Raw genomic sequence first — 25,686 nt, forward strand, 5'->3', positions numbered from 1 at the left:
ACGGTGAGAGCCTGCGTGGGACAGATCGTGACCTGCTCCTGGACGTCGCAGATGCCCCAGAGCCCACGTGACAGCGGAGAGAAGCTCCTCGACGACCACCTGATTGCGCCCGACATTGCCTGGTTCCGTCCTGGTTCCACCCTGGTCACTGCTGAGTGACCCAGACTCTGTCCCCTCTGCTTTCAGGTACCCTTCGACTTGAGTCCACCCTTGGACTCCACCGGACACTTCATCTTCAACCCGCCTGCAGCCCTTTCAGCTTCAAGCACCAAGAGCCTGCGTGTCAAAACCCGACGCCACTTCGACCCTGTGCACCCACTTCCTGTGGGTGAGGTAACTTTGCTCTGCCGGTGTTCCCACACTGGTGCACACCTCTAGGGTCTGTGTGTTAAGTTTTGTTCCTCTAGGTTCAGCGGAAGTGTCCTTTAACTTTAACTTTACAACTTTTACGCACCATTGGTTAACATTGGTGCATGCGTGCGCTTTCCGCACATCTCCCGAATCCCGAGGGCCATTCCCGACTTCAGCATTGCTTGTCCTGACTGCTCCCAGCGATTCCCTAGGCCCTAGGCCTAACCACTGTTCGAGTGGCCTCTCTTATACCACTTGTTTAGTATATGGTTTGAGTGGCCACCCGCCCTCATCCATAATTGTGCAACTTGTATGTTTAAACAGTGCTTTTGATTTAACGCTTGTGCCCCTTTATTCATAAAGAATACTGGGGATTGTTTTTAGTAATAAACACATATATTTTTATAATATATACTTGTGTGGTGTCCTTTCATTTGATATTACAGGATTGTATGTGGTAAAACAGCTCGCTTAACACGACCTCTTAAGTTAAGCCTTTAGGCTGCTTAGTCCATGCTACCCCTAGGATAGCTTGTCTAATAAGGTTGACTTACAACCAGACACCATAAGGGATTGTTTGGTCTGATAATAGGTGGTTCCAGAATTGGAAACATCACCTATCAGGCCAACTTCTCACACTCCCTTTCTCTGAAAAGGAGTACCATAAGATTGCTGCCCACTGTTCCTCAGGAACCTGCTGTACCATGCAGGCTCTCTCAAGAGCAGTTATCCACTTGTGGATGTCATCCCCTTCCTTGTAGGGGGGCACAATCTTTCTCAGGTTTCTACTATCATAGGACCTGGGTTTCTCTTTAGGAATATTGCTGCCACCAGTGGCATCTAAGCCACACAATTTTTGCTCTCTTGCCAAGGCAAGTCTAGCTTGAGCCAAGGCTACCTCCTCCCTCTCTATCTGGAGTTTGACAGCCCTCATTCTGGCCCTATGCTCTAGCTTTTGAGAAGCAGTCATGCCTCTCTGTGATTCTCTGGAGGCACTAGAAATATGAGAGTCCCCTAAGGGAGATCTCACTCTTCTGTTGCCTGGGAGAATGCTATAGGGTCTGGGGAGGTGCTGGCCCTCTCCATTCCCCAGTAGGTTTAAGTTGGCCTGGCTAAGCCTGGCAACTCCAGCCTGGCTACCCTCCTGACCCTGGTCTTCTGTGTCCTCAACCTCTGAGTCCTCATCCCCCTCTTCTCCTTCTTCTCCTTCTTCCTCCTGAGGGGTACCAGTTACAGGTGGGTTCTCTCCATTTCCTGACCCTAGGGGAATTCCCTTCGCCCTTTCTAAGTCATCCTGTTCTAGAATGGCTATCAGGATTGGACAGGTGGGGCTTCTGCCCCTTTTTAACCCTCTTGATTTGCACAAGGCAATCAAGTCCTTTCGGGTTAGTTTGTCATAGCTGGAAGTTGCCTGGGTAAGGTCAACTGTCACAGGAGTAGACCCTGAGGCTTTTCCTGTGTCAGACATGACTCTAGTGTGGTGTAAGTGATGCACCTACCTACACTAAGTGTTTTCCTACTGTACCTTACTAGTGAGTTGTAGTCAGGGTGTGCTAATCCCTTTAATCTACAACTACTAAGTTCAGTAGAACTTAATATGCTAAGCTTTTGATTTATATGTACCTAGAGGTACTTGATGTGATCTTTCAATTTGATAAAAAGATTGCAATGGTAAAACAACAGCAAGCTCAAATCCGCACCGCTGCTCACCAATGTGAGAAGTTGGCCTGATAGGTGATGTTTCCAATTCTGGAACCACCTATTATCAGACCAAACAATCCCTTATGGTGTCAGGTTGTAAGTCAACCTTGTTAGACAAGCTATCCTAGGGGTAGCATGGACTAAGCAGCCTAAAGGCTTAACTTAAGAGGTCGTGTTAAGAGAGATGTTTTACCAAATACAATCCTGTAATATCAAATGAAAGGACACCACACAAGTATATATTATAAAAATATATGTGTTTATTACTAAAAACAATCCCCAGTATTCTTTATGAATAAAGGGGCACAAGCGTTAAATCAAAAGCACAGTTTAAACATACAAAGTTGCACAATTATGGATGAGGGCGGGTGGCCACTCAAACCATATACTAAACAAGTGGTATAAGAGATACCAATCGAACAGTGGTTATGCCTAGGGCCTAGGGAATCGCTGGGAGCAGTCAGGACAAGCAGTGCTGAAGTCGGGAGAGGCCCACGGGATTCGGGAGCAGTGCGGAAAGCGCACGCATGCACCAATGTTAACCAATGGTGCGTAAAAATGACAAAGTTAGAGTTTAAGGACACTTCCGCTGAACCTAGAGGAACAAAACTTAAGACACAGACCCTAGAGGTGTGCACCAGTGTGGGAACACCGGCGGAGCAAAGTTACCTCACCCACAGGAAGCGGGTGCACAGGGTCGAAGTTGAGTCGGGTTTCGTCACGCAGGCTCTTGGTGCTTGAAGCTGAAAGGGCTGCAGGCGGGGTGAAAGAGAAGTGTCCGGTGGAGTCCAAGGGTGGACTCGAGTCAAAAAGTACCTGAAAGCAGAGGGGACAGAGTCTGGGTCACTCAGCAGTGACCAGGGTGGAACCAGGACGGAACCAGGCAATGTCGGGCGCAATCAGGTCGCTGTCGCGGTGCTTCTCTCCGCTGTCACGTGGGCTCTGGGGCATCTACGACATCCAGGAGCAGGTCACGATCTGTCCCACGCAGGCTCTCACCGTCGGCGCTGTCGGCTTCAAGATTGGAGCAAACAACACTTGGCAAAAGCAATCCACGCGGAACCGGGAGATTGCTTTTCACTCGAACCAAGAAGGTCAGAGTGGGGGCTCCTTTCCAGGGGAGCTGGTGCAGATCTGGAGCAACCAGATTCACAAGTCGGTTTCAAGTTTTCGTCGGCACAGGGGCCACTAGCTGGCTGGCAAGTGACCGGGCCAACGCGTTGAGCCAAAAGTAGCAGAAGGGCCCGACGCAGCACTCGATGAGTGTAGAGGGGTGAGCTTCGGTGCAAGAGTGGCTCAGGGTTGGGGCTTCTCAAACCCCGGTGCACAACTTCGAGGGTCACCCGTGGGCTGCACGGTCAGCAACTCGTGGTCAATTCAAGATGGCGTGCCCCACGCTTCCGGTCGCCTCCACGGGTCTCAGCTCTGCAGGGACTGTGGATCGGGCTGTTGGAAGGCAGGCAAGCTTAATCTCGTCGATCTCAGTCGCTCGAGTTCCGGCGGGAACTGCAACCAAGTAGACGTCGAGGGCTGGATGGTGCCTGCTGCTGCAGGGTGGTCACTCCTTGACCACAAGGGAGATTCTTCGGGCTTCCACGTTGAGATGGAGGTCCAAGGGTCCAGAGTTTCATTTCTAATGTTTCTTCCAGGAAATCTGAAGTGCATTGGCACTGCTCCCACTCTTATTCGAATCTGGGGGGCGTGATTACCTGCTAGGTCCCCCCCTATGGGTGGGACCCAGGAAGGGGGTGGATAGACCCCTTTCCTTTGATCCAGGCCACCCTGGCACGAGGGCTGGAGTGCCCCAGAACCGGTTTGGCCGGATTATGCAAGGGGCAGCCTTGTGCTCCCCATGCAGTGTCTGGTTTCTTTCAAACCTCCCTGCTACAATCCACTATCTCCTGTCTGAGGGGGTGTAACACCTCCCTGCAACAGGAAACCCTTTGTCCAGGCCCCATTTGGCTGAGTTTCGGTCAGCTTCAGGGGGTCAGACTCTTGTCTGTGGCAGAGGCATCCATTTTGTGGATCTAAGGTCTTTTTAGAAATTAACCGCATTTAAGTAAAGTAACATGTCTTACCCCTCTAGAGGGGTGGAATGCTATCCCCGTCGCCAGAACTGGCGAGGGGATAGTATTCCAAATCGTATGACACCTTACACGACATGTTTTGATAAAGCCAAACCAGAGTTGCTATATAACCGCGGGGATTATAAGGCACTTAAGAGTATATGGTATGGCGTTATCCTGAAACAGCTTAGGGAGTTGTTCCCTACAGCTGCAGACAGGCTCAGCTCATGCTAGAGCTCCATCTCACATGAAACCACGCACTCTGCCTCCAGGATTGATGAGGCATCCATAGGAGTGGCTCACAGGTTAATATGTGTCCAGATATAGGTTTAGATATAGGTATACTATATCTAAGCAAGGGGTGATTACACCACCTTACCCCAGCTGAGTGATCAGCCAGTTGTGTCAATTTAAGAACCAGCCAGGGGTGGCAAAAGATATGCTGCAGCCCCTGGTAGGCCTTGGTGGCCCCTATGCCCTGGGCACCTATAGTGCATTATACAGGGGCTGACAAGGAGTCCATTTCCAATTGTGGTATGTACCTAGGGTACATGGAATCCATTTTACAGAGAGAGCAGATGGCCTGGGGCCCTGATTAGCAGGGAACCAGGTCAACTAAGTCAAAAAAACAGCTAAACCCAGGCAAAAAATCTGGGGTAACCATAGTCAGGTAGCCACCTTCCTACACTCCTGCATCAGGGTAATCCAGGCACCCTTGCATCAGGGGACGCTCCTGCATCAGGGTAATCCGGGCACCCTTGCATCAGGGGACACTCCTGCATCAGGGTAATCCAGGCACCCTCCATCAGGGCACACTCCTGCATCAGGCTATTCCAGGCACCCTTCATCAGGGGACACTCCAGCATCAGAGTAATCCAGACACCCTTGCATCAGATCAAGGGACACTCCTGCATCCGGGTAATCGAGGCACCCTTCATCAGGAGACACTCCTGCATCAGAGTTATCCAGGCACCCTTCATCAGGGGATGCTCCTGCATCAGGGTAATCCAGGCACCCTTCATCAGGGGACACTCCAGCATCAGAGTAATCCAGACACCCTTGCATCAGATCAAGGGACACTCCTGCATCTGGGTAATCGAGGCACCCTTCATCAGGAGACACTCCTGCATCAGAGTTATCCAGGCACCCTTCATCAGGGGATGCTCCTGCATCAGGGTAATCCAGACACCCTTGCATCAGATCAAGGGACACTCCTGCATCTGGGTAATCGAGGCACCCTTCATCAGGAGACACTCCTGCATCAGAGTTATCCAGGCACCCTTCATCAGGGAGTGCTCCTGCATCAGAGTAATCCAGACACCCTTCATCAGGGGAAACTCCTGCATCAGAGTAATCCAGGCACCCTTCCTCAGGGGACACCCCTGCATCATGGTCATCCAGGCACCCTTCATCAGGGAACACTCCTGCATCAGGGTAATCCAGGCACACTTGCATCAGGGGACACTCCTACATCAGAGTTATCCAGGCACCCTTGAATCAGGGGACACTCCTGCATCAGGGTAATCCAGACACCCTTGCATCAGGGGACACTCCTGCATCAGGGTAATCCAGGCACCCTTGCATCAGGGGACACTCCTGCATCAGGGTAATCCAGGCACCCTTCATCAAGGGACACTCCTGCATCAGAGTAATCCAGGCACCCTTCATCAGGGAACACTCCTACATCAGAGTAATCCAGGCACCCTTCATCAGGGGACACTCCTGCATCAGGGTAATCCAGGCACCCTTGCATCATGGGACATTCCTGCACCAGGGTAATCCAGGCACCCTTCATCAGGGTACACTTCTGCATCAGGGTAATCCAGGCACCCTTCATCAGGGGACACTCCTACATCAGAGTAATACAGGCACCCTTGCATCAGATCAAGGGACACTCCTGCATCTGGGTAATCCAGGCACCCTTCATCAGGGGACACTCCTGCATCAGAGTAATCCAGGCACCCTTCATCAGGGGACGCTCCTGCATCAGGGTAATCCAGGCACCCTTGCATCAGTGGACACTCCTGCATCAGAGTAATCCAGGCACCCTTGCATCAGTGGACACTCCTGCATCAGGGTAATCCAGGCACCCTTGCATCAGGGGACACTCCTGCATCAGGGTAATCCAGGCACCCTTCATCAAGGGACACTCCTGCATCAGAGTAATCCAGGCACCCTTCATCAGGGGACACTCCTGCATCGGGGTAATCCAGGCACCCTTGCATCAGTGGACCCTCCTGCATCAGGGTAATCCAGGCATCCTTCATCAGGGAACACTCTTGCATCAGGGTAATACAGGCACCCTTCATCAGGGGACACTCCTGCATCAGGGTAATGCAGGCACCCTTCATCAGGGGGCACTCCTCCATCAGGGTAATCCAGGCACCCTTGGATCGGGGAACACTCCTGCATCAGGGTAATCCAGGCACCCTTGCATCGGGGGACACTCCTGCATCAGGGTAATCCAGGCATCCTTGCATCAGGGGACACTCTTGCATCTGGGTAATCCAGGCACCCTTGCATCAGTGGACACTCCTGCATCAAGGTAATCCAGGCACCCTTCATCAGGGGACGCTCCTGCATTAGGGTAATCCAGGCACCCTTGGATCGGGGAACACTCCTGCATCAGGGTAATCCAGGCACCCTTGCATCGGGGGACACTCCTGCATCAGGGTAATCCAGGCATCCTTGCATCAGGGGACACTCTTGCATCAGAGTAATCCAGACACCCTTCATCAGGGGAAACTCCTGCATCAGAGTAATCCAGGCACCCTTCCTCAGGGAACACCCCTGCATCATGGTCATCCAGGCACCCTTCATCAGGGGACACTCCTCCATCAGGGTAATCCAGGCACCCTTGGATCGGGGAACACTCCTGCATCAGGGTAATCCAGGCACCCTTGCATCGGGGGACACTCCTGCATCAGGGTAATCCAGGCATCCTTGCATCAGGGGACACTCTTGCATCTGGGTAATCCAGGCACCCTTGCATCAGTGGACACCCCTGCATCAAGGTAATCCAGGCACCCTTCATCAGGGGACGCTCCTGCATTAGGGTAATCCAGGCACCCTTGGATCGGGGAACACTTCTGCATCAGGGTAATCCAGGCACCCTTCATCAGGGGACACTCCGACATCAGAGTAATCCAGGCACCCTTGCATCAGATTAAGGGGACACTCCTGCATCAGGGTAATCCAGGCACCATTCATCAAGGGACACTCCTGCATCAGAGTAATCCAGGCACCCTTCATCAGGGAACACTCCTACATCAGAGTAATCCAGGCACCCTTCATCAGGGGCCAATCCTGCATCAGGGTAATCCAGGCACCCTTGCATCATGGGACATTCCTGCATCAGGGTAATCCAGGCACCCTTCATCAGGGTACACTTCTGCATCAGGGTAATCCAGGCACCCTTCATCAGGGGACACTCCTACATCAGAGTAATCCAGGCACCCTTGCATCAGATCAAGGGACACTCCTGCATCTGGGTAATCCAGGCACCCTTCATCAGGGGACACTCCTGCATCAGAGTAATCCAGGCACCCTTCATCAGGGGATGCTCCTGCATCAGGGTAATCCAGGCACCCTTGCATCAGTGGACACTCCTGCATCAGAGTAATCCAGGCACCCTTGCATCAGTGGACACTCCTGCATCAGGGTAATCCAGGCACCCTTGCATCAGGGGACACTCCTGCATCAGGGTAATCCAGGCACCCTTCATCAAGGGACACTCCTGCATCAGAGTAATCCAGGCAACCTTCATCAGGGGACACTCCTGCATCGGGGTAATCCAGGCACCCTTGCTCAGTGGACCCTCCTGCATCAGGGTAATCCAGGCATCCTTCATCAGGGGACACTCTTGCATCAGGGTAATACAGGCACCCTTCATCAGGGGACACTCCTGCATCAGGGTAATGCAGGCACCCTTCATCAGGGGACACTCCTCCATCAGGGTAATCCAGACACCCTTGGATCGGGGAACACTCCTGCATCAGGGTAATCCAGGCACCCTTGCATCGGGGGACACTCCTGCATCAGGGTAATCCAGGCATCCTTGCATCAGGGGACACTCTTGCATCTGGGTAATCCAGGCACCCTTGCATCAGTGGACACTCCTGCATCAAGGTAATCCAGGCACCCTTCATCAGGGGACGCTCCTGCATTAGGGTAATCCAGGCACCCTTGCATCTGTGGACACTCCTGCATCAGAATATTCCAGGCACCCTTGCATCGGGAGACACTCCTGCATTAGAGTAATCTAGGAACCCTTGCATCAGGGGACACTCCTGCATCAGGGTAATCCAGGCACCCTTCATCAGGGGAAACTCCTGCATCTGAGTAATCCAGGCACCCTTCATCAGGGCACACTCCTGCATCAGAGTAATCCAGGCACCCTTCATCAGGAGTCACTCCTGCATCAGGGTAATCCAGGCACCCTTGCGTCAGGAGACACTCCTGCATCAGAGTTATCCAAGCACCCTTCATCAGGGGGCACTCCTGCATCAGAGTTATCCAGGCACCCTTGCATCGGGGGACACTCCTGCATCAGGGTAATCCAGACACCCTTGATCAGGGGACACTCCTGCAACAGGGTAATCCAGGTACCCTTGCACCTGGGGACACTGCTGCATCAGAGTAATCCAGGCACCCTTCATCAGAGGACACTCCTGCATCAGAGTTATCCAGGAACCCTTCATCAGAGGCCACTCCTGCGTCAGAGTAATCCAGGCACCCTTCATCAGGGAACACTCCTACATCACAGTAATCCAGGCACCCTTCATCAGGGGACACTCCTGCTTCAGAGTAATCCAGGCACCCTTCATCAGGGGACACTCCTGCATCAGGGTAATCCAGATACCCTTGCATCAGGGGACACTCCTGCATCAGGTTAATCCAGGTACCCTTGCATCAGGGGACACTCCTGCAACAGGGTAATCCAGGCACCCTTAAATCAGGGGACACTCCTGCATCAGGGTAATCCAGGCACCCTTCATCAGGGGACACTCCTGCATCAGGGTAATCGAGGCACCCTTGCATCAGTGGACACTCCAGCATTAGGGTAATCCAGGCAGCCTTGTATCAGGCAACACTCCTGCATCGGGGTAATACAGGCACCCTTGTATCAGGGACACTCCTGCATCAGGGTAATCCAGGCACCCTTGCATCAGGGGACACTCCTGCATCAGGGTAATCCAGGCACCCTTCATCAGGGGACACTCCTGCATCGGGTAATCCACTTCTGCATCAGGGTAATCCAGGCACCCTTCATCAGGGGACACTCCTGCATCGGGTAATCGAGGCACCCTTGTATCAGGGGACACTCCGTGTTGGACCCGGCCTCGTTGCGTGGTCCTACCCCTCCCGCCTGGCGGGCCCCGGACGACATCGGCCCTCCATCCAGCCCGGGTCGGCCTTGGGCACACCTCTGCACGCCCTCCAAACCACCAGATCCGCCACCCGGCGGCCCACAACCACTGACACGACACCCTCGGGCCGCCCCATCATTACCGGTCCGGTGCCCACCTCGGACCCTCATTCCATGCCCGACGCCATCTTGGGCCTATCACGTCACAGACACGTGGTCCCGGACCAGCCGCGGCCACGGCCCCAGTGAGCCCGCCATCGAGGCACCAAGAACCCTCCGGGTGGTAGAGTGGCCACTCCACCATAGACAAGGAGAGGGGAGTTTCGGTGGCTCTCCAACCATCCCCGGATGCCTGGTTTCGATCACCTTCCGGCCTCCCTGGGCTCCGGCTCCACCCCCCTGCTGGGTGTCTGGACACCATCATCCCGGCCCCTCTGACCCCCAGGCGAGAGGGTCCGGACATCAAAGGACTCCAGACCTATATCTGGGCCAGCCCCGGAGTAGGACGGCAGTTGTATCTCGGAGTCGAGAAGCCCTGCTGACGCTGTCGTGGCTGACCCTGAGACGAACTCACCTTGCTGTTCTACCTGGAGCCTGCTGGCGCTGCCGCGGTCCATCTTTGCTGTAACCATCTCGGAACCTGCTGGCGCTGCCGCGGTCCATCTTTGCTGTGACCTCCTTGGAGCCTGCTGGCGCTGCCGCGGTCCTCACTCGTTGAACCATCTTGGAACCTGCTGGCGCTGCCGCGGTCCACACTCGCTGAACCATCTTGGAACCTGCTGGCGCTGCCGCGGTCCACACTCGCTGATCCATATCGGAACCTGCTGGCGCTGCCGCGGTCCACGCTCGCTGAATCATCTTGGAGCCTGCTGGCGCTGCCGCGGTCCACACTCGCTGAACCATCCTAGAGCCTGCTGGCGCTGCCGCGGCCCATCCTTCCGGAACCCCCCAGCTCGAGGATTGAGAGCTGTGCGTAGGGTCCCATTGCAACCGACCATCTATAAGACTGTCCCGCTACCTGGCCCCTTGCTACGAGACTTTCCAGATCTCTGGATCTGCTGTATATATTGAAACGATACTTATTGCCCGATAAAGATTGAAAACTCTATCTACGTGTGGTGTATATTTGGAGTTGTGTGGTTACTCTGCTGTACGATTCTAGGAGAGGGCCCTCCCGTCAGAGGCCTCTCGACATCGCTCGGTCCCTTCTCTGAAGGAGGGGTAGACCTAGGGGTGGTCAGTCAGACACCTTCTGCATCCCCCGGGTTCGCCTTTCTAACATTGGTGGCAGGCGCTGCGATCCGAGCCAACGCAAAATCGTACAGAGAGTGATCTACCCGCTACGATGGAAAAACACACAGAGACCATGACGACCCAAGGAACCAACCTACCTGCCGAATTCCAGAAAGAGAAGATAGAAGAATACAGCCACAAAGAACTAAAACAATTCTGTAAAGATATGGGTATCGCTACCACTGGCCTGAGCACAAAAGAGGACTTCAAATCGGCCCTACAAGCCTGGGTGGAAACCCGAGACAGACCACCCCAAGAGGAGAATGGCCCGAACGGGCAACCGGAAACCAGCGCACCCCCGACGGGGGAAAGAACCGCAACACTAAACGCGGACCTCATCAATGTAGACGCTCGAGAACGAGAGCGCAACCGGCTACACGAAGTGGAACTTGCCCGACTCCGGCTAGACGGAGAACTCCCACTAGCGGAGAAAAAGATAGCCCTCGAGCAACTACGGCTGGAGGGGGATCTAGAAGAGAAACGGAGACAACGTGACCTCTAAGAAAAACGACTAGCCTATGAACACGAACGAGGCCTGAGAGTACTAGAAATCAAGGCCAAGATCAACGAAGATAGCGCGGCCGGGGCCAAGACCGCGGCCCCTCCCGTGGATGCCAAGGTTCACCTACCGAAAGATGTAGTCAAAGAATACTACAAGAACGATGATATCCAACAATGGTTCAAGGCCTACAAGGTGGCCATGACCGCCCATCGGGTGCCCCTGAAGGATTGGGGCGCCGGCCTGTGGGGAAAGTTCGTCAACGAAGGGAGAGACGCCCTGCTGGAACTCCCTGACACCGAAATGACCTCCTATGAACACATGAAAACGGCCCTACTCTTATCAACGAAGGAAGAGACGCCCTGCTAGAGCTCCCCGACACCGAGATGACCTCGTACGAGCACATGAAAACGGCCCTACTCACGCACTACGGACTCACCCCCGAAATGTACCGGCAGAGGTTCCGAGACTGTAAAAAAATACCCGGTACCACTTGGGTAGAGTATGTGAACTTTTTTAGCAGAGCCTTCTAGGGGTGGGTCAAAGGCAGTCAGGTCACTACCTACCAGTAGTTGGTCGACCTGATGTTATGGGAGCACCTCTCCAACAACTGCTTCATTGAACTACGACAGCACCTCCTCGACAGCAAGTTGACCGAGCCGCGAAAGCTAGCGGTCGAAGCAGATTGGTGGGCGAGCAACCGCGTCCACCAGAACACCACAGGAGAATACGGACGAGCTTCCCCGGGGAACCACCGGCCGCGAGGCAGCGGGTCTGGCATCAGCCGAGGCCGAGACCTTCCGCCGGGGTCTTCGCCCGCCTCCTCTACACCAGCCTCCAGCCCGAGGGGGGCCCCTCCAGCCCGACCGGGGCCACGCCCCAACGTTACGTGCCACAGATGCCAACGGCTGGGTCACTATGCCAATGATCCTCTCTGCCCCATGAACCAGCGGCCCGGCACCACCGGGCCCCCCGGTCGACAAATCACGGTAGCTGCCCTAGGCGCAGAAAAGGAGGAAGAAGAAGAGGTCTCTATTGTGAGAAGTTGGCCTGATAGGTGATGTTTCCAATTCTGGAACCACCTATTATCAGACCAAACAATCCCTTATGGTGTCAGGTTGTAAGTCAACCTTGTTAGACAAGCTATCCTAGGGGTAGCATGGACTAAGCAGCCTAAAGGCTTAACTTAAGAGGTCGTGTTAAGCGAGCTGTTTTACCACATACAATCCTGTAATATCAAATGAAAGGACACCACACAAGTATATATTATAAAAATATATGTGTTTATTACTAAAAACAATCCCCAGTATTCTTTATGAATAAAGGGGCACAAGCGTTAAATCAAAAGCACAGTTTAAACATACAAAGTTGCACAATTATGGATGAGGGCGGGTGGCCACTCAAACCATATACTAAACAAGTGGTATAAGAGATACCAATCGAACAGTGGTTAGGCCTAGGGCCTAGGGAATCGCTGGGAGCAGTCAGGACAAGCAGTGCTGAAGTCGGGAGAGGCCCACGGGATTCGGGAGCAGTGCGAAAAGCGCACGCATGCACCAATGTTAACCAATGGTGCGTAAAAATGACAAAGTTAGAGTTAAAGGACACCTCCGCTGAACCTAGAGGAACAAAACTTAAGACACAGACCCTAGAGGTGTGCACCAGTGTGGGAACACCGGCGGAGCAAAGTTACCTCACCCACAGGAAGCGGGTGCACAGGGTCGAAGTTGGGTCGGGTTTCGTCACGCAGGCTCTTGGTGCTTGAAGCTGAAAGGGTTGCAGGCGGGGTGAAAGAGAAGTGTCCGGTGGAGTCCAAGGGTGGACTCGAGTCAAAAAGTACCTGAAAGCAGAGGGGACAGAGTCTGGGTCACTCAGCAGTGACCAGGGTGGAACCAGGACGGAACCAGGCAATGTCGGGCGCAATCAGGTCGCTGTCGCGGTGCTTCTCTCCGCTGTCACGTGGGCTCTGGGGCATCTATGATGTCCAGGAGCAGGTCACGATCTGTCCCAAGCAGGCTCTCACCGTCGGCGCTGTCGGCTTCAAGATTGGAGCAAACAACACTTGGCAAAAGCAATCCATGCGGAACCGGGAGATTGCTTCTCACTCGAACCAGGAAGGTCAGAGTGGGGGCTCCTTTTCAGGGGAGCTGGAGCAGATCTGAAGCAACCAGATTCACAAGTCGGTTTTAAGTTTTCGTCGGCACAGGGGCCACTAGCCGGCTGGCAAGTGACTGGGCCAACGCGTTGAGCCAAAAGTAGCAGAAGGGCCCCACGCAGCACTCGATGAGTGTAGAGGGGTGAGCTTCGGTGCAAGAGTGGCTCAGGGTTGGGGCTTCTCAAACCCCGGTGCACAGCTTCGAGGGTCACTCGTGGGCTGCACGGTCAGCGTATCGTGGTCAATTCAAGATGGCGTGCCCCACGCTTCCGGTCGCCTCCACGGGTCTCAGCTCTGCAGGGACTGTGGATCGGGCTGTTGGAAGGCAGGCAAGCTTTATCTCGTTGATCTCAGTCGCTCGAGTTCCGGCGGGAACTGCAACCAAGTAGATGTCGAGGGCTGGATGGTGCCTGCTGCTGCAGGGTGGTCACTCCTTGACCACAAGGGAGATTCTTCGGGCTTCCACGTTGAGATGGAGGTCCAAGGGTCCAGAGTTTCGTTTCTAATGTTTCTTCCAGGAAATCTGATGTGCATTGGCACTGCTCCCACTCTTATTCGAATCTGGGGGGCGTGATTACCTGCTAGGTCCCCCCCCTATGGGTGGGACCCAGGAAGGGGGTGGATACACCCCTTTCTTTTGATCCAGGCCGCCCTGGCACGAGGGCTAGAGTGCCCCAGAACCGGTTTGGCCGGATTATGCAAGGGGCAGCCTTGTGCGCCCCAGGCAGTGTCTGGTTTCTTTCAGACCTCCCTGCTACAATCCACTATCTCCTGTCTGGAGGGTGGTGACACCCTCCTGCGACAGGAAACCCTTTGTCCAGGCCCCATTTGGCTGAGTTTCGGTCAGCTGCAGGGGTCCAGACTCTTGTCTGTGGCAGAGGCATCCATTTTGTGGATCTAAGGCCCTTTTAGAAATTAACCGCATTTAAGTAAAGTAACATGTCTTACCCCTCTAGAGGGGTGGAATGCTATCCCCGTCGCCAGAACTGGCGAGGGGATAGTATTCCAAATCGTATGACACCTTACACGACATGTTTTGATAAAGCCAAACCAGAGTTGCTATATAACCGCGAGGATTATAAGGCACTTAAGAGTATATGGTATGGCATTATCCTGAAACAGCTTAGGGAGTTGTTCCCGACAGCTGCAGACAGGCTCAGCTCATGCTAGAGCTCCATCTCACATGAAACCACGCACTCTGCCTCCAGGATTGATTAGGCCTTCCAAGGAGTGGCTCACAGGTTTATATGTGTCCAGATATAGGTTTAGATATAGGTATACTATACCTAAGTAAGGGGTGATTACACCACCTTACCCCAGCTGAGTGATCAGCCAGTTGTGTCAATTTAAGAACCAGCCAGGGGTGGCAAAAGATATGCTGCAGCCCCTGGTAGGCCTTGGTGGCCCCTATGCCCTGGGCACCTATAGTGCATTATACAGGGGCTGACAAGGAGTCCATTTCCAATTGTGGTATGTACCTAGGGTACATGGAATCCATTTTACAGAGAGAGCAGATGGCCTGGGGCCCTGATTAGCAGGGAACCAGGTCAACTAAGTCAAAAAACCAGCTAAACACAGGCAAACAAATCTGGGGTAACCATAGTCAGGTAGCCACCTTCCTACACAACCCCCCCCAAACGAAAGGAGATAAGGCTATCCTTGGCCAGGTAAGCCTACATTGCCTGAGTGGCCATATAACTTAAGGAAGTACCTGCACTAGCATGGGTACCCCCTGTCTCATGGTCCACTAAGCAGTCCCTCACCCTTGGGGTATTAGAGGGTCTCCACCATGGGGAATCACTACCTTGGGTGTGTTTATGCAAAGTTAAAGGCTGGTTTGGATATGGAGTACTGAAGTGAGGCTCTACTAATTTAGGGCTCAGTTTCCTCCAAATATCTTCCACCATGTGTGCCTTTCTTTCTTTAACTGAGTTGCACTGTGCTCTCAGGGTCAACCTCTGGCTACCTAAAGCTGGAGGCTGGGTCCCTCTGTTTGGCTTGCTGGGGGGACAGTTCAGGTTTGGGCCCTTTGGGTCCCAGGTTTGGCTGTGCCCAACAGACTCGTTCTGTGGGAGGTCCCTAACTGTTTTTAAGGGGGCTCCCTCAGGAGTTTTTAAAGTTTTCACGTCACTAGGGCTACTAGTTTTGGTGCCCCTAATCTGTTGATGGGGGTGCTTTATTTGACAGGGGGCCCTCTGGGTCTCACTGTCCTTCTTGTCCTCTGCAGCCCTGGGCTGGCTAAGGCAAGGTAGAGAGGGGCAGGTTACCTGCTCCAGACTGGGTCCCACCTGAGAAGGGTCCACTGACATCAGAGGTTCTGTCAGGCTAGGCCCAACCACCTCTGGGGCAGTTCCTTCATCAGGGGTAAGATCAGTTCCCTGAGGAGGCTGATCCTGTCCTAAAGTCTGGTGAGGGGGAGATTCCTCTTCCTCCTCCATGCTCTCAGTTTGTGTGGAGTTATCCATCATTTCAGGTTTCACAACACACATATCAGTTTGAGTTTGGGCTGTGGCCCTCACAGCCCCACCAACCTTTTCAGGAGGAGACTCAGTTTGGGTTTCTGCTGTTATCATAACAGCTTTGCTATTCTGTTCAGGAAGAGCTTTTGCTAAAGATGGGGCAGAGAGTTTCTCAGCCCTACCAACCTTTTCAGGAAGGACATCTTGAATTGGGGCTGTAGCCATTACTGCCCCACTAACCTTTCCATTGGAATTTACCATTCTAGAATGGATTTCCTGTTCAACCTCAGCCCAGGCTGAGATTTCCAAATCATTACCAAGTAGACAGTCCACAGGCAAGTTTGATGACACTGCCACTCTCTTTGGGCCAATGACACCTCCCCAGCTGAGACTTACTACTGCCATGGGATGATTTGTTTTGATGCCATCAATGTTTGTTACCTGGTATGTGGCACCAGGTAGAAGTTGCTTAGAGGGGACTATACAGTCAGCCACCATGGTGTTGCTAGCCCCTGTGTCTCTAAAAGCTTCAACTTTCAAACCATTGATGATGGGTTCTTGTCTATATTTGCTCAAAGTATTTGGGCAATCAGAGAAGTTGGCAAACCCCCTGCCAGTCTCATAAACAAGATCATTTGGGGATGGGGACCTGGATAGGCCAGGGTCCTCCTGGGCTCCAAAAGTAAACCCACCCAGATTCCTGGGTGTGCTCCCACTTCCTGGGGGATTACTGCTGACAGTAACAGGAGGTGTTGGAGCTGGCTTTGGAGGTATATTTTCTTTATTGTTATTCTTGGGACAACAGTTGTCTGTTTTGTAATGCCCAACCTGTTTACAGGCATAACAATAAGGCTTTTTCTCAGTTGAAGAAGTGTCTTGGGACCCACCCCCATTCTTGGAGTTTTGGGGCCCTGGGGAAGTCTTTTCTTTATTTTTATCCCCACCCTTATCTTGAGGCTTGGTAGACTCCTTCTTCTGGTTACTGTCCTGATTCTTAGGCCTAATCCTGGTTCTGACCCACTTGTCTGCCTTCTTTCCCAATTCTTGGGGAGAGGTCAGATCAGAGTCCACCAGGTGCTGGTGTAAGAGCTGGTTCTGACAATTACTTAGGATCTGCTCCCTCATAATCAAATTATACAATCCTGTAAAGTCATGTACCTTGCTGCCATGTAGCCAACCCTCCAGAGCCTTAGTAGCACAATCTACAAAATCAGTCCAGTCCTGTGTCTGTGTCTTCTGGGTGTCTCTGAACTTCAACCTGTACTGTTCAGTGGTTAAGCCAAACCCATCTATTAGGACACTCTTCAGGACTTTGTAATTGTTTGCATCCTCATGTCTAACAGTGAGGAGCTTATCTCTCCCTTTCTCTGAAAAGGAGTACCATAAGATTGCTGCCCACTGTTCCTCAGGAACCTGCTGTACCATGCAGGCTCTCTCAAGAGCAGTTATCCACTTGTGGATGTCATCCCCTTCCTTGTAGGGGGGCACAATCTTTGTCAGGTTTCTACTATCATAGGACCTGGGTTTCTCTTTAGGAATATTGCTGCCACCAGTGGCATCTAAGCCACACAATTTTTGCTCTCTTGCCCAGGTAAGTCTAGCTTGAGCCAAGGTAAGTTTAGCTTGAGCCAGGGCTACCTCCTCCCTCTCTATCTGGAGTCTGACAGCCCTCATTCTGGCCCTATGCTCAGTCTTTTGAGAGGCAGTCATACCTCTCTCAGATTCTCTTGAGGCACTAGAAATATGAGAGTCCCCTGAGGGAGATCTCACTCTTCTGTTGCCTGGGAGAATGCTATAGGATCTGGGGAGGTGCTGGCCCTCTCCATTCCCTAGTAGGTTTAAGTTGGCCTGGCTAAGCCTGGCAACTCCAACCTGGCTACCCTCCTGACCCTGGTCTTCTGTGTCCTCAACCTCTGAGTCCTCATCCCCCTCTTCTCCTTCTTCTTCCTCCTGAGGGGTACCAGTTACAGGTGGGTTCTCTCCATTTCCTGACCCTAGGGGAATTCCCTTCGCCCTTTCTAAGTCATCCTGTTCTAGAATGGCTATCAGGATTGGACAGGTGGGGCTTCTGCCCCTTTTTAACCCTCTTGATTTGCACAAGGCAATCAAGTCCTTTCGGGTTAGTTTGTCATAGCTGGAAGTTGCCTGGGTAAGGTCAACTGTCACAGGAGTAGACCCTGAGGCTTTTCCTGTGTCAGACATGACTCTAGTGTGGTGTAAGTGATGCACCTACCTACACTAAGTGTTTTCCTACTGTACCTTACTAGTGAGTTGTAGTCAGGGTGTGCTAATCCCTTTAATCTACAACTACTAAGTTCAGTAGAACTTAATATGCTAAGCTTTTGATTTATATGTACCTAGAGGTACTTGATGTGATCTTTCAATTTGATAAAAGATTGCAATGGTAAAACAACAGCAAGCTCAAATCCGCACCGCTGCTCACCAATGTGAGAAGTTGGCCTGATAGGTGATGTTTCCAATTCTGGAACCACCTATTATCAGACCAAACAATCCCTTATGGTGTCAGGTTGTAAGTCAACCTTGTTAGACAAGCTATCCTAGGGGTAGCATGGACTAAGCAGCCTAAAGGCTTAACTTAAGAGGTCGTGTTAAGCGAGCTGTTTTACCACATACAATCCTGTAATATCAAATGAAAGGACACCACACAAGTATATATTATAAAAATATATGTGTTTATTACTAAAAACAATCCCCAGTATTCTTTATGAATAAAGGGGCACAAGCGTTAAATCAAAAGCACAGTTTAAACATACAAAGTTGCACAATTATGGATGAAGGCGGGTGGCCACTCAAACCATATACTAAACAAGTGGTATAAGAGATACCAATCGAACAGTGGTTAGGCCTAGGGCCTAGGGAATCGCTGGGAGCAGTCAGGACAAGCAGTGCTGAAGTCGGGAGAGGCCCACGGGATTCGGGAGCAGTGCGAAAAGCGCACGCATGCACCAATGTTAACCAATGGTGCGTAAAAATGACAAAGTTAGAGTTAAAGGACACTTCCGCTGAACCTAGAGGAACAAAACTTAAGACACAGACCCTAGAGGTGTGCACCAGTGTGGGAACACCGGCGAAGCAAAGTTACCTCACCCACAGGAAGCGGGTGCACAGGGTCGAAGTTGGGTCGGGTTTCGTCACGCAGGCTCTTGGTGCTTGAAGCTGAAAGGGTTGCAGGCGGGGTGAAAGAGAAGTGTCCGGTGGAGTCCAAGGGTGGACTCGAGTCGAAAAGTACCTGAAAGCAGAGGGGACAGAGTCTGGGTCACTCAGCAGTGACCAGGGTGGAACCAGGACGGAACCAGGCAATGTCGGGCGCAATCAGGTCGCTGTCGCGGTGCTTCTCTCCGCTGTCACGTGGGCTCTGGGGCATCTACGACGTCCAGGAGCAGGTCACGATCTGTCCCATGCAGGCTCTCACCGTTGGCGCTGTCGGATTCAAGATTGGAGCAAACAACACTTGGCAAAAGCAATCCACGCGGAACCGGGAGATTGCTTCTCACTCGAACCAGGAAGGTCAGAGTGGGGGCTCCTTTTCAGGGGAGCCGGTGCAGATCTGGAGCAACCAGATTCACAAGTTGGTTTCAAGTTTTCGTCGGCACAGGGGCCACTAGCCGGCTGGCAAGTGACCGGGCCAACGCGTTGAGCCAAAAGTAGCAGAAGGGCCCCACGCAGCACTCGATGAGTGTAGAGGGGTGAGCTTCGGTGCAAGAGTGGCTCAGGGTTGGCGCTTCTCAAACCCCGGTGCACAGCTTCGAGGGTCACTCGTGGGCTGCACGGTCAGCGTCTCGTGGTCAATTCAAGATGGCGTGCCCCACGCTTCCGGTTGCCTCCACGGGTCTCAGCTCTGCAGGGACTGTGGATCGGGCTGTTGGAAGGCAGGCAAGCTTAATCTCGTCAATCTCAGTCGCTCGAGTTCCGGCGGGAACTGCAACCAAGTAGACGTCGAGGGCTGGATGGTGCCTGCTGCTGCAGGGTGGTCACTCCTTGACCACAAGGGAGATTCTTCGGGCTTCCACGTTGAGATGGAGGTCCAAGGGTCCAGAGTTTCGTTTCTAATGTTTCTTCCAGGAAATCTGATGTGCATTGGCACTGCTCCCACTCTTATTCGAATCTGGGGGGCGTGATTACCTGCTAGGTCCCCCCCTATGGGTGGGACCCAGGAAGGGGGTGGGTACACCCCTTTCCTTTGATCCAGGCCGCCCTGGCACGAGGGCTAGAGTGCCCCAGAACCGGTTTGGCCGGATTATGCAAGGGGCAGCCTTGTGCGCCCCAGGCAGTGTCTGGTTTCTTTCAGACCTCCCTGCTACAATCCACTATCTCCTGTCTGGAGGGTGGTGACACCCTCCTGCGACAGGAAACCCTTTGTCCAGGCCCCATTTGGCTGAGTTTCAGTCAGCTGCAGGGGTCCAGACTCTTGTCTGTGGCAGAGGCATCCATTTTGTGGATCTAAGGCCCTTTTCGAAATTAACCGCATTTAAGTAAAGTAACATGTCTTACCCCTCTAGAGGGGTGGAATGCTATCCCCGTCACCAGAACTGGCGAGGGGATAGTATTCCAAATCGTATGACACCTTACACGACATGTTTTGATAAAGCCAAACCAGAGTTGCTATATAACCGCGAGGATTATAAGGCACTTAAGAGTATATGGTATGGCATTATCCTGAAACAGCTTAGGGAGTTGTTCCCGACAGCTGCAGACAGGCTCAGCTCATGCTAGAGCTCCATCTCACATGAAACCACGCACTCTGCCTCCAGGATTGATGAGGCCTTCCATAGGAGTGGCTCACAGGTTTATATGTGTCCAGATATAGGTTTAGATATAGGTATACTATACCTAAGTAAGGGGTGATTACACCACCTTACCCCAGCTGAGTGATCAGCCAGTTGTGTCAATTTAAGAACCAGCCAGGGGTGGCAAAAGATATGCTGCAGCCCCTGGTAGGCCTTGGTGGCCCCTATGCCCTGGGCACCTATAGTGCATTATACAGGGGCTGACAAGGAGTCCATTTGCAATTGTGGTATGTACCTAGGGTACATGAAATCCATTTTACAGAGAGAGCAGATGGCCTGGGGCCCTGATTAGCAGGGAACCAGGTCAACTAAGTCAAAAAACCAGCTAAACACAGGCAAAAAAATCTGGGGTAACCATAGTCAGGTAGCCACCTTCCTACACCTATGGAACCAGAAGAATGGGAGTCCGCGGCCATGTGCCTCGCCTCCCTGGGCGACAAAGACATGATCCCCCGAGACCAGATTCCGGTCAACACCCAGAAGTACCGCCAGTGGGTCACCATTAACGGGCGCCGGGCCGAGGCTCTCCGTGACACGGGGGCCAGCATAACCGCCGTCCGTTGCCATCTGGTGGCCCCAGAACAAATCTTGCCCCACGTTCTGTGCCCTGTCCGGTATGCGGCCAATTCCGAGAGCCTGTGCCAGATGGCCCGCATCCCCTTCGAGTGGGGAGGAGTGTCCGGCCTGCTGAAAGTCACCGTCCGAGACGATGCCCCGGTGGACTGCCTCCTAGGGAACGACCTGGAAAGTTCCCCCTGGGCACAGATCGAGAGAAGAGAGCATCTGGGGATGCTAGGCCTTCCTGAATGGGTTTGCATAACGACCCGATCCATGTCCACCCCGGACGCCGTCCCAACCGATGACAATCTGCCCGAAGAACCTGAATGGCCGGCACCTCCGCCACCCGCCACTGCCACGGCCGAACCCGACCTGGGGCCGCAGGGCCCCAGCCATGAAGAACTTCCCGAGCTCGGGCCCCTTCCCGAACTAGCCCAGTGGCGCCAAGAAGGGGGCCTGAGGTGCCGGGTTTTTAGGAACCCGGTGGTGCCAGGGGGTAGCACCCGAGGACCTCTGAGTTCTCCCTTGTTCCGGACCACAGAAACACGGAGTCTTCTAGTTACCGTCAAAGATCAAGTTTTATTGGTAGCTACCAAGTAACACGTGTCCCAGAAGTACACTGCACGGAGAGTAGGTTCTCGGGAGACTGTTCGTTTTTACAGAACCAGCCGTCTCCTTATATACAAAAATAATAGCTGCAAGCAAGAATTCCTGAGTTTATGATATGGCTATACACATATTTCTACAATAATACAAAGAGCAGAGTCATGTAAGCAAGCCCATATTTTAGATGTCCAGTTTGTTGATAGATTACCCAGTTAGGCCTGGAACTCCCATCAGATATCGATGAAACCTTAATAAAGGAAGGCACAACCCAGTCATAAAACTGGCCATAAACAAGGAATGTGGACAGGTGCATGTTTGCAGAAAGCAAGGTCTGTATGTGTGAATGGTTTGTGGAATGTTATGTATTGATGCTATCGTATTCGGCCACTGGGCGAGGAGCTGCCCAAACAGGTTTGGCCTAAGGCCATGGAGTCAGTTGGGACAGGTCAGGGGGAAGTCACGAAAAGGTGGACGTGTCCCTTTTGATCAAGCTCGACCTTTAATTGACTTAACATGAGGGCAAGATGCAAGATGGATGCCGTTCACAAAATGGAGTTTAAGGGATGGGGACGGAAACTACGATTTTGGGGTGTTGGCAACCCTCGATTGTGACGCAAATACATAGGAATGATGTCCTAATTATTATCGGTTCATAGATACCAAAATCGTCTTGGTGCGTTGAGGTTTTGTGACACGGGTATTGGACCTCGATATCGGGAAAACACCAGGGTCCGGATTTTTGAGAACCACAGACCCTCCTTTTGCCCTCATATAAGGCAATAACTCATGCTAATCTGAGTCCAAATCGGTATTAAGAAATTCGTGGAGATGTTGCTGTAGCATCATTCTGTTACTCAGCTCGTCCCGTGACACAGGCTTCCGTACACACGAGGTAGCACAGAGGCCACATAGTGCAGGAGCACACTGTATACATAGGCAAAACATGAACAGAAGTGCCAAGGTCATCCCAATGAAGATCAAAATTTTCCATCCCCAGGCAGTGATCAGCTCCCAGAACCACCCCAGCAGGGACCAATCCCCTTTCTCAACGTGAAGGGAACCAGATATTTCGTGTAGTTTGGAGATGGCCTGGTATACCGTCGGTGCGTTATCAGGGATGAATATGCAACAACTGGATTGGATGACTCTACACACACCACCACGATCGGCGAGTATGATGTCTAAGGCAATTCGGTTCTGAAGGGTCATAAGTCGATCCGACTGAAGCTCGGTTGTCAGATTGCCAAGTGCTCCGGCCGTCGTAGTCACGGCGGATTCAACTATCCTCGATAACTGGCGAATATTTCTGCTGTTCACCATAGGCCCCGATAATGGCAGAAAACCCTTTGCGAAGTCAGCGAATTCCTGACCCGCGGTGTCGTCTTTACTCACGACACCCCTAGCTGTCCTTGTCCGATGGTAATCTGCTCTGGCCGTGTAGGTGGGAGGCAGCAGAAATGAGATAAAACATGTACCTGAGAAATCAGGGGGCAACCATGTGTAGGCTTGGTCGTGGCAAACGAAATACGTGCCTTTGGCTGCCAAAAGTATAGGGGAAGTTCGGAAAGTAAATACGTATGTTTCCGTGCAAATGCTCTTTCCTAACTGTGCTGTGGGGTCCCTACCAATACCCTGTAAGCATAAGTGACCTCGGTGGGGCACTATCCAAACTGGGCGGGATTTCTTTGCTGCCTGGCTCTTGACCAGGTAAACCCCATGTTTGGTCACGTTCCAACGGGTGTAGGGACTGAGTTCATCTTTGGGCATTGTCAGATATGTGTTGATATCCCTACTCATATTCCTTATCCCTGCAATTAGTGCCTTGTTATTGGAATCGCTCGCAGTGGAACGGGTCGGGTACGGTTCTAGGGCGAATAGGAACATGGTCTGGAAAGCCCACAGAGAACCATAGTAGCTGAATGGCAAAATGAAGTATGGGATCCCCTTATCGGTTGTGTGTGGCATAAGTCCGCATATCCAACAGTTTGATGCGTTCATTACGGACTGGTGTTGGTGTAGGAGCTGAATGAAAGAATTGTTTACAAATTCGAGTCTTCGGGCAGACTCGTGTTCAGGTAGAGGGTGAAAGTAGTGTGGAGAAATAGTGGGAGGAGATGGTGGCTGGGTGTCATTCGAAAAGGTAACTTTAAATACGAATAGAGTATAACCAGTAAAAAACACAAGTATGCTACATAACATTAAAACACATAGTATCAGGAATCTTCTTTTGGACAGTATTGTGCATAACTGTTTTCCGAAGTTCGTGGGTCTGATAGGTCTCTCTACCCTTGGAAACTCCATCCTCTAGTTGCTGCCCGCGGTGGTTGATTGATTCTCCCAGGGAGCGCGCTCTGCTCAGTCCGGGGTAACTCCCGTGGACCAATCAGAACCGTGGACCTAGAACTTCCCAGTTGCACTCCCCAGACTTCAACCACGACCCTAGCAGCAGAACCGGATGGCGGTTCGAAAAATCAAAATTGAGCTAGTTCCCCTGGGACGAGAGAGCTAAAAAATCAAAAAAATAGTTCTTAGGGGAAAAGGGAAATCACATTGGGTCAATCGTTTATTAGTCTCTTTGTTTAGACCGCAGGTCGTACCGTCGTTTCCCAGGTATGGTGTGGTCGTCAAACAGCGTCTCAGGTTCGGTAGTGTCCAATTGCATAGACGGCGACACAAGTCCTTGTAAAATATGATCACTCTCCTTTTCAGTACTAGTTTCTTTCAAACGTGCATCGCTGAAAGGGATGAAGCGAGGTACGGATTCGGTCTCGGAGTCGGCAAGTCCTTTGTTGACCCACCGGTCGTATGGAAGGGGTAGAGGGACCCGTTTGCAGTGGGTCCCATGTACCCAGTTCTTCTTGCCTTCCACCCGAACAGCAGATCTCGTTGAAAGCAGCACTAGGTGCGGTCCGGTCCACCTCGGCTGTCCGTTGTTGGTGCGCTGGAAATTCCGCACCAAAATCCACGAGCCGGGCTCGATGAGGTGACCTGGATCGTCAGAGGCTGGTGGAGAGGAACTGTGAACCTGTTGGTGTAAAACATGCAATTTAGTTGTCAATTCGCACAAATAGTCAAGTAGTACGGGGTGTTCTATCTCACTTAGTTTCTTGGGTCTTGGCACGCCCCAGACGTTGGCTGGGCGGCCAAACACGATCTCATGGGGGCTAAGTCCTAATCTGGAGTGGACAGTCATTCTGGTTGACAAAAGCGCTAGGGGCAGTGCGTCAGGCCATTTAAGACCTGTACTGGCTTGGATCTTGGCTAGTTTGAGTTTTAGAGTGCCATTGTAGCACTCTACTAATCCAGCTGATTGGGGGTGATTTGCAGCGTGGAATTTTTGGTGGATGCCTAAACACTCACACACTCTCTTCATCACGCATCCTACGAATTCACTTCCGTTATCACTCCAGACAATTCTAGGCATACCGAACCTCGGAAAGAACTCTTTGACGAGTGCTTTGGCAGTTGATAAAGCGGTATTGTCCTTAAGGGGGTACGCTTCCACCCATCTTGAAAAGGCGCAGACAACAACGAGCACATACTTTAGGTTGTTGCACCTCTCCATGTGGATGAAGTCGAGCTGTAAAACCTCGAACGGGTACGTTGGAGGCGCAAAATGACCAGTTGGAGTTGGGGTTCCCCTCCCGGGATTGTACTTCAAACACACCATACACTTTTTAACCACATTCTTTGCATATTTTGGGATATTGCTATTCTGCCATACTGGGGCCAATAGTTTACATATTCCTTTCGAACTGATGTGCGCAATTCCGTGAGCCATCGTTACTACTGCAAGTACGTATGCATTAGGTAATAGCCATC

The sequence above is a fragment of the Lissotriton helveticus genome, chromosome 11 (genome assembly GCF_964261635.1).
Source record: "Lissotriton helveticus chromosome 11, aLisHel1.1, whole genome shotgun sequence".
In the NCBI taxonomy this organism is placed as follows: Eukaryota; Metazoa; Chordata; class Amphibia; order Caudata; family Salamandridae; genus Lissotriton; species Lissotriton helveticus.